Here is a 9,182-nt window from a genome sequence, read left to right as displayed (position 1 = left end):
AGAAGATGTCCCAATCATAAGTGCGTGCCAAGTGGCACGGCGCATTGGGCAGAAAAGCCTATTTTTGCTCAAAAATTTCTAGGTCCGCACTTCCTCTGTGTATTACCTGCGGTCCCGCACCCATTGGTCATGTATCCAGCGGACCTGACCGCACCTTTTCTTTGTGACAGGTGCAGACCCCTGAGTGTGCCGTGCCTTTTTGCAGATGACTTTTGGAGGCCTTCCCGGTGTCCAAATTGGGCGCAGGATAGCTCGTTGGAAAGGTCTTTGAGTCTACTTTCCAACCCAACTATAAATTTTCAATTTGAAGTTCATTTACCCTGTCAAAAGTCAAATCACCCAAGACTAATCAAAATGTGCCAAATGAGGCTGCCTAAAGGCAGAGTGCTGTTACAATCAACTTTTGAATGCCTTCCTCAACTCCAAATTGAGCTCATGATAGCTCATTGGAAATATCTTTGTGTCTAGTTATCATTTTACTCATCAAGAAAGTCATTTGGCTGACCAAGCTAGGAGAAAACTTGATTTTCCCAAGGTCACTTCAGAGGTGCATCAATTCTCCCGAGGCAATTGTATTTTTGACATTTCTCTAAAACCATGACACCTGTGTAAAAAGTGAAGGAGTTTTTTCTTCCTTGGCCTGTTTTGGACAAAAAAATCTCTCAGTTTCCCAAATTCATCTTTTCTTGCTCAAAAACATCATTTGAGTGAAACCTACCCCAATGTGTGGAACAAGAGATTTGTCGAAATGAAGCGAAATGAAGGGGATAGGGAGCTTCTAAATTCTTGAGGAAATTTTGGGAAGTAGGGAGGGATGTTAGGAAGTAGGGGAAAGTGTAATCTCAGAAATTGAGTGAGGGGAAGGGGTGCAAAAGGGAAAAACACAGGCCTAGCCTTGAAAATTGTCAAGTTGTAGCAAGAAACTAGGGTTTGTGCGAAAATGAGGAATTTGGGGGATCTCAGTGATGGGAAGTGTTTAATAAGGTACATTAAGGATAGGGGAAGGTGTATGAACATCCGGATGCAATTTTTGCTAATGATTTGACCATCCAAGAGAAATTGCCTTCAAAACCCTAGGAGAGGGAAATGACCTTACCTAGGTGCAACTAAAGCATGAACAAGATGTAAAACGACCCATTGGAACCTGACATGATGATGACAACCATTTGAATGATGGTACACTCTGATGAACGGTGACAAGGACCGACATTTGGACAACTTTGACAAGAGTAAGAGAAAACCCTAGACCTAATGCCTAGTGACCAAATTTTTCTTGAAGACTCACTGAAATGACAAAATTTGACCTTGACACTCTGAGACCACTTTGTAAGAGCATATTTGATCACTGGAGGAAGGCTGCAAAGACTGACACTAACATTGGCTCCAATGTGGATGGTAGCTCCTTGGAGGTGCCAAGAACGACAGATCTTTGGGAGAGCAGACCAATGCCTTATCCATTGGGCAATGAAGTCAAAAACTCAAGCTGAAATGCATGACTTAAAACTGACGACTTGACGACAACAAACTAACTCTCACTCAACTAAACACTGACTCAATACTTAAACACGACCGAAAAACTGGAAAATATGCTCAATATAGAGCTTATTCATCAAAACCTACTCTAACAGTTTCATTCATCACCTGATCAAGTGAAATGAAACAACCAATGTAACCAAGTAAGTATTCTGACTGGTGTTTGAATTCTCTGCAAGTGTTTGCTTATGAACAACAAGAGAGAAATACTGAAAGGCAACTCCCATGAAAACTTATGAACAAATCCGTTGAATAATATGGATTCTCTATCCGCCTCCAAAAACACTGCATAAGGATCTTGAAGTTCATGCACACTGGGACTTAGCTCATCCAATGGATTACTTCTCTTTTCCTCATACCATGAATGCAAACTTTGTTTTGAGCTTTGTGACGATACTCGTGCTAAAAATGACAAAGAAACCAACTGCCAGATCAAATTCATATCAGCACACGTTTCAAGCTCACATGTAGTCAATGGAGAAGGACTTGGACTATAAACATCATCCAACACATTAGCTATTGGATCATGAAAAACTTGAAAAGACTGCTGCAACCTATTTTCTATTGGTTCCGATGAGATTACATGATTTCCTACAGGCTGCTCATTTGAAGATATACTATGCAATTTACCCCTCAAACACTGAAATGATTCAAAATAGAAAGGTAGGGAATCTTCTTGTATCATTTGATCATATGTGCTATCTTCCATGTCTTCATCTGCAACTTGACAAGCAATGGCTTTCGGGGACTGCAAAGCTGAATATGAGAAGTCTGGAACAAAGTGTCCATCGCCCTCAAGAGGGTCCAAATCAAGACTTGTTGACAGCTGATTTCTGATTGCATGAATGTTGTCTCCAATGAACTGAAATGAAGCAAAACAAAAATGCAAAGATCCTTCACTTACTTCAAAATTTGATTCACTTTCCTCCTCACTTCCATGGCTGATATGTAACGGTTGATCACTGTATTCGAGCTGCTGAAAATGAACTTCCTCCTCCCACAAACTAGCTGCTGATTTGTCTGCAAGATTAGCTTCTGTTTGGAGAACATAATCATCATCATACTGATCAAACTGAGGCAAATTGTCAGTATAAAAGACATCATCAAGCATACATGTCATATCAACAGATCTCACTTCTCCAAGATGATTAATAAGACAATCGTTATCAGATCTATAACAATTGGGATAAGAAATAAGATGTTTTGGATCAACAACTTGTTCTTCTTCAATCAGCGAGCCATGGGCTTGAACATTATTCTCATTCCTTGTGGCGATCCTCTGCATCATCTCTTCTACTGCACTTACCAAAATGTCAAGCATCACCTCTAGAGATGTTGATTCCTCCAGATCTATGTTTTTCATCTCTTCTTCCTTCAACCTTGCCCTTCGGATCAGCGAGTGAGCCTATACATTTACTGCATTGTTCTGTATCTCTTCAAGTGTTTCAAGATTCCTTTCTCTCAACTGAAACTCCATTTCTGGATCAAAGGTACCCGGATAGTGCAAGAGAGCAGATCTAGGAGGAGGTCTTATATCAACCGACATTGAATAATAAACTTGATTAAATCTGGCTGAAAACTGTTGTACTGTCTCCCTTGACATTCTTTTCAGCTGGTTATACTTTCTATAATAAGGAAAAGGTTCTGTCCGATCATCCACCTGTTGAGGAAAGCTTTGACGAACTGCTGGAAATCTGAGATGCTTGCATCAGGCAGGGTTTTGAACCAACTCTCGACTTTGCCTTGCAAAGAAAGAGCAAAAAGCCTAATACTGACATCTTCTTCATCAACTTCAAAAAGATCAAGAAAAGTCTCAACATTCTGCACATGTTGCTCAGCGTTGACATTCTTACTTTGACCATCAAACCTCAGCAAGTATAGATCATATTTTTTTGGGAAAGCATGAAGAACAGAAGGTAAAACAAGAGGTTTATACCTATCCGGGACTATAAAAGGTGTAGGGGTATATACAAGAGCTACGGGATCAGGTTTGGTCTCTTGAGGTTCATCAGTTTTAAGACGGTCATCACAAGATTCAGAAGAAAGGTCTTGATCAAGCTCAAAGGTATGCAAATCTTTGGTATTCACAATCTTCAAAGGGAAAGAATCAGCTGTAGGCTGAGGAACTCTTCTCGAATACAATATACTTTGCAAAAAATTCTTGACATTCTCGGGAAAAGAGAAAAAATAATTTATAACAAAGAACAAAATGTCTTGGATGAAATTCCAACTTAAATACCTGATCTATCCATATTATCCTTTCATGTTTCTGCTGGTCAGGATCATCCTCTAGTGGAGTCTTTAGATCTGATCTCAAAACTAATTTAGTGTCGCCACGTGAATGATTTTCAGCCTTGCCAGTGTTTGATCGTTGTCCACCATTAACCATCAAATCTGAACTTGATACATGTACTGGGGTGATCGTTTAGATCAGATGTTCAGTTTATAAACTAGACTGGAGATTGACTGAAGTAGCTTTTATCTACTTGCGCTAATGCAAAGCAAAATCATTTCGAAGGCTACCTGGCTAATCTTCAGGCTCCGTCTATAGTTTACAAAGCTAAACAATGAAAATAAAATTTCTTCCCCAGTATGGTCGCCACTATGTTAGGGCCTAGATTTGTCTCAGGCTGAAAAGACAAGGTTCTAGGTCCACATCAAACCACGCTTAGCCTCATAGCTAGCCCTACGAGGACAGGAGAGGGCTCTCTCCAAGTCAATCTCAGCAAAAGATAGTCAGATGGGGCTTGAGCTGACTGAAATAAAAGCTAATCTTAGGCTAGGTATTAAGTACAAGGGTTTGTTGTGAGTTTTTGGGGGTTTTGTGTTGGAACAGGGAAAGGCAAATTTGGGTCCGGGGATGAGGCACAGTTTTTGCAGAGTTCTAATTGGGGCAAGGAAGGCAATCGTTTTGATGCTTTAAAGCGAGTGAGATGGATAGATGAGACTGGTGAGGAGCTAAGGAGAGCAAAAAAGTCTCAGTAATTCTCCTTAAACAGATGTAAACATGGAAATTTAAACAAATTCAAAGGCAGAGCATAACAGTTAATGGATTCCACCTTAATCACTCATTTGTTCAAATTCAGAAGAAAAGAGAGGAAATTGATACACATAACACTAATAAACTTAAAATTACTCAGAGAAGCACACCATAAAAACATAAAGCCACATGGATCCCAAATAGTGCTGCAAAACCCTGGTATTTCCCTAGCCAAAAATGCAGAGATAAAATGTACAATAATATGCCAAAGCAATCCCAAGTGCCCAAACATGAAAATGACTTAGAAATTACATAATATAGACAATCCAAACCTATTCCCTTGCCTCTAGGGGTTGAGCTCATCATTCTAGGAGCTGTTTCAACCAATTCTAAACAAAGCACTAAAATCTACGCAATCAAAACAACTTGCCTCTATAAGGTAGGAAACTGATTCATTCATTAAATTTTCACTTTTTAGTGAATGAATCCTCTAGAACAAGTAAATAAGTGCCAAAATTACATCATGTTTATCCAATTACATCATGAAAGGTCAAAAATAACATCACAAAGCAAAACTAGTCAAACTGGCCGAATTTCTGAGCTAGAAGGTGAAAAATTGAGCAAAAATCCTCTGTGCACCGCGCCAATTTCTCTGTGCGTCATGCCACTTTGGAGCTGATTTTGAGGCACTTCCTGAAGTCTAAATTGAGCCCAAGTGTGCTTTTTGGAAAGCCCTGCCTGTCTACTTTCCAACCCAAGTGGAATTTTTGAATTTGGATGTCATTTGCCCCTCCAAAACTGCAATCTCCCAAGACTACTTCCTATATGTCAAAATAGGGGCAGTGAGGTCATTTTTAGGGTGTTTTTGACCCTTTAGGCAACCCAGAAATTGATGAAATCTCTCGGCCATTCCTGAGCATGCATAACTTTTCATGACAAATCCAAAAATATCAAGTTTTCCTCCAGAAGATGTCCCAATCATAAGCGCGCACCAAGTGGCGCGGCGCATTGGGCAGAAAAGCCTGTTTTTGCTCAAAAATGTCTAGGTCCACACTTCCTCTGTGTATTACCTGTGGTCCCGCACCCATTGGTCATGTATGTAGCAGACCTGACCGCACCTTTTCTTTGTGACAGGTGCGGACCCCTGAGTGCGCCGTGCCACTGCCCAGGTGCGCCACGCCTTTTTTCAGATGACTTTTGGAGGCCTTCCCAGTGTCCAAATTGGGCACAGGATAGCTCTTTGGAAAGGTATTTGAGTCTAATTTCTAACTGAACTAGAATTTTTCAATTTGGAGTTTATTTACTCTATCAAAAGTCAAATCTCTCAAGACTGGTCAAAATGTGCCAAATGAGGTTGCCTAAAGGAAGAGTGCTGTTACAGTCAACTTTTGAATGCCTTCCTCAACTCCAAATTGAGCTCATGATAGCTCATTGGAAATATCTTTATGTCTAGTTATCATTTTACTCATCAAGAAATTCATTTGGCTGACCAAGCTAGGAGAAAACTTGATTTTCCCAAGGTCACTTCAAAGGTGCATCAATTCTCCCGAGGCAATTGTATTTTTGACATTTCTCTAAAACCATGACACCTGTGTAAAAAGTGAAGGAGATGTTTTTTCCTTGGCCTGTTTTGGACAAAAACCTCTCTTAGTTTTCCCAAATTCATCTTTTCTTGCTCAGAAACATCATTTGAGTGAAACCTACCCCAATGTGTGGAACAAGAGATTTGTCGAAATGAAGCGAAATGAAGGGGATAGGGAGCTTCTAAATTATTGAGGAAATTTTGGAAAGTAGGGAGGGATGTTAGGAAGTAGGGGAAAGTGTAATCTCAGAAATTGAGTGAGGGGAAGGGGTGAAAAAGGGCAAAACACAGGCCTAGCCTTGAAAATTGTCAAGTTGTAGCAAGAAACTAGGGTTTGTGCGAAAATGAGGAATTTGGGGGATCTCAGTGATGGGAAGTGTTTAATAAGGTATATTAAGGATAGGGGAAGGTGCATGAACATCCGGATACAATTTTTGCTAATGATTTGACCATCCAAGAGAAATTGCCTTCAAAACCCTAGGAGAGGGAAATGACCTTACCTAGGCGCAACTGAAGCATGAACAAGATGTAAAATGACCCATTGGAACCTGACATGATGATGACAACCTTCTGAATGATGCTACACTCAGCTGAACGGTGACAAGGACCGACATTTGGACAACTTTGACAAGAGTAAGAGCAAACCCCAGACCTAATGCCTAGTGACCAAATTTTGCTTGAAGACTCACTGAAATGACAAAACTTGACCTTGACACTCTGAGACCACTTTGTAAGAGCATATTTGATCACTGGAGGAAGGCTGAAAAAGACTGACACTAACAGTAGGACCTCCGGGTATGTCCCTAAATCCAACTTCGATAATTCGAATGTTTGGCATGCTTGATTGAGTGTTATTTGTTGATTATTTTACCCTGCTTTGTTGAGGCTTTCAATCCTTGCCTTAGGGAGATTTTCCTGCCAACAACTACACATAAATTTCCTACCCCTCTTATGTTTGTATGAAACCTAGGTTGATAATTTAAGTTGGTAGCCTTGGGAGTTGCAACATTCTTGTAGCAATACCAAGGCTCATCACTTTTTGTCGTCGTTGCCGGGGAGGGTGTTAAAGAAGACACTCTCTTGTTCATGGAATGATTCCTGATTTCTTTTCTCCACTCATATTCTTTGCAAAAGCAAAACATTCATTAGGGATCTTGCATTACATTATATAAAAACCAAAAAATACTTTTCCAACACCAAAACCCCCCAATTTGAATCACATTGTGTAGTAACTACCACATCACCATCCACTTTTGCAGGTAGAAGAATAAGAGGTGGCAGATAGAAGAAATGGATGATGATGATAACGGTGAGGAATATCCTCTTATATTTACCATTCAAGATACTAATATCATTGTCACATGAATAAAATCCCTCCATCCTTTCTTCCCAAATTCAATGGTATGAGGTTGGAGGATCCAAAAATCTTAAAATTGAGATTGTTTCTAGCAACATCGAAGGATAGAACTCTTAAATGGTTCATGAGTTTAGGGGCTAATTCAATAAGGTCATAGAATGATATGCAAAAGATATTTCTATAAAAATATAAAGATCATGATCTTAAAGAAGATATGTTTAGAATGACTCAAAAAAAGAGAGCCTTGAGGATCTAATATAGAGATTCATGTATAATGTTAAGAGAGAAAAATTAGATCATTTAGGATTTGACACGCTAACAACCCTCTTACTTAGAACAAGTAGGGATGAGTGGATTGATCCCCTTGTTCTCATGAGTAGAGGTGATGTATACCAATTTTAATTTGAAGAAATTTGTGAAATATGCAAGCAAATAGCAAGAGGAATGGCAAGAGTAAGTAAATCAACATCAAGATTGGTAAGTCAAGCTGAACTTGAAAATTTTCCTAATAACTTCAAAACAAAAGTTCTTAGAAATATAAGTGAACAAGTAGAAATGTTAATAATGGGAAATGAGCAAAAGGAGGATGTTTATATTTGTGTTATCCATTTAGAATTACATGCTACTAAATATTGCCCATCATTACGAAGGTTGAAGGAAGTTTACAAAGAGGACAATGGAGGAAGTCAATCACCAAAGAAACTCCTTTAATGTAGCTCCGAGAATACCATGGAAACCTAGTCAACTTGTTATGATGCAAGAACTTAATTCATAGTTTCAAGGTTATGCACAACTATCTCAAAGTAAATGGAACACACCCTTTCCTTGGAAACCTTTGCCATCACAACCCCAAAACCAATCTCGACAACAAGGTTGGTAAGGACCTTATGGAAGAAATCCATAATCTCCTCAATCTTTTCCTCAATATCCTCCATACCCAACTCCATGTTATCCATACCATCCACCTCCACCATAACCACAACCTCAACCAAATCCATATCAAAGATACAATTCCACTCAACTACCTATACAACCATTTATGAACCCAAAAAATGAAGTAAATTAGCCCACTTACCATGCTAAGGTACAACACTTTCAAACAACTCCTCTTGATATAAATGGTATTCATATTAGATCAGGAAGAGTATTGTAAAAACTAGATTATCTTGATGTCATTGAAGAACAACATCTAAAAGAAAATGATCCATAAGAATCATGTGCTACATTTGATGGAAATCAACCATTGGAGCCTGATATTGAAGAATTTCTAGTATTCTTATCATCAGATCATTTATGTGTTCAAGGGACTAATCAGAAAATAATATAAGATTTGAATGACATGGAAGAAGAATGCATACATAATGATCTAGATGAGAAAATGAACCAAGGGCATCACAAGTATATTTAACTTTGGTTCTTAAAAATCACTAAGCAGGAGCACCACTCTCTTCAACAATGTTTTACATCATCAAAGTCAAAGTAGTTGGTTTCTCATATTCAGGTACATGTGAAAGCATATATTTCAAACCTACACATGAGTTTATTTGTCATGTTGTTATGCACATGGCTCCAATGGAGGTATCCATATACTTGAAATATATTTTCTTTTTTTCAAGTAGAGTAAGATAGAGGGATAAAAAAAGGTAAAAAGAGAAAAATAAGGGAAAAAAGATAAAATCTTAGTTGAAAACCTCCTTTGAGGTGCCTGAGATTGACTCACTAATTGAAAA

This window comes from Pinus tabuliformis, chromosome 8 (assembly GCF_031772625.1).
Source record: "Pinus tabuliformis cultivar Carrire ecotype Pingquan chromosome 8, CPIR1, whole genome shotgun sequence".
NCBI classification, from domain to species: Eukaryota; Viridiplantae; Streptophyta; class Pinopsida; order Pinales; family Pinaceae; genus Pinus; species Pinus tabuliformis.
This window is presented reverse-complemented; position numbering follows the sequence as displayed.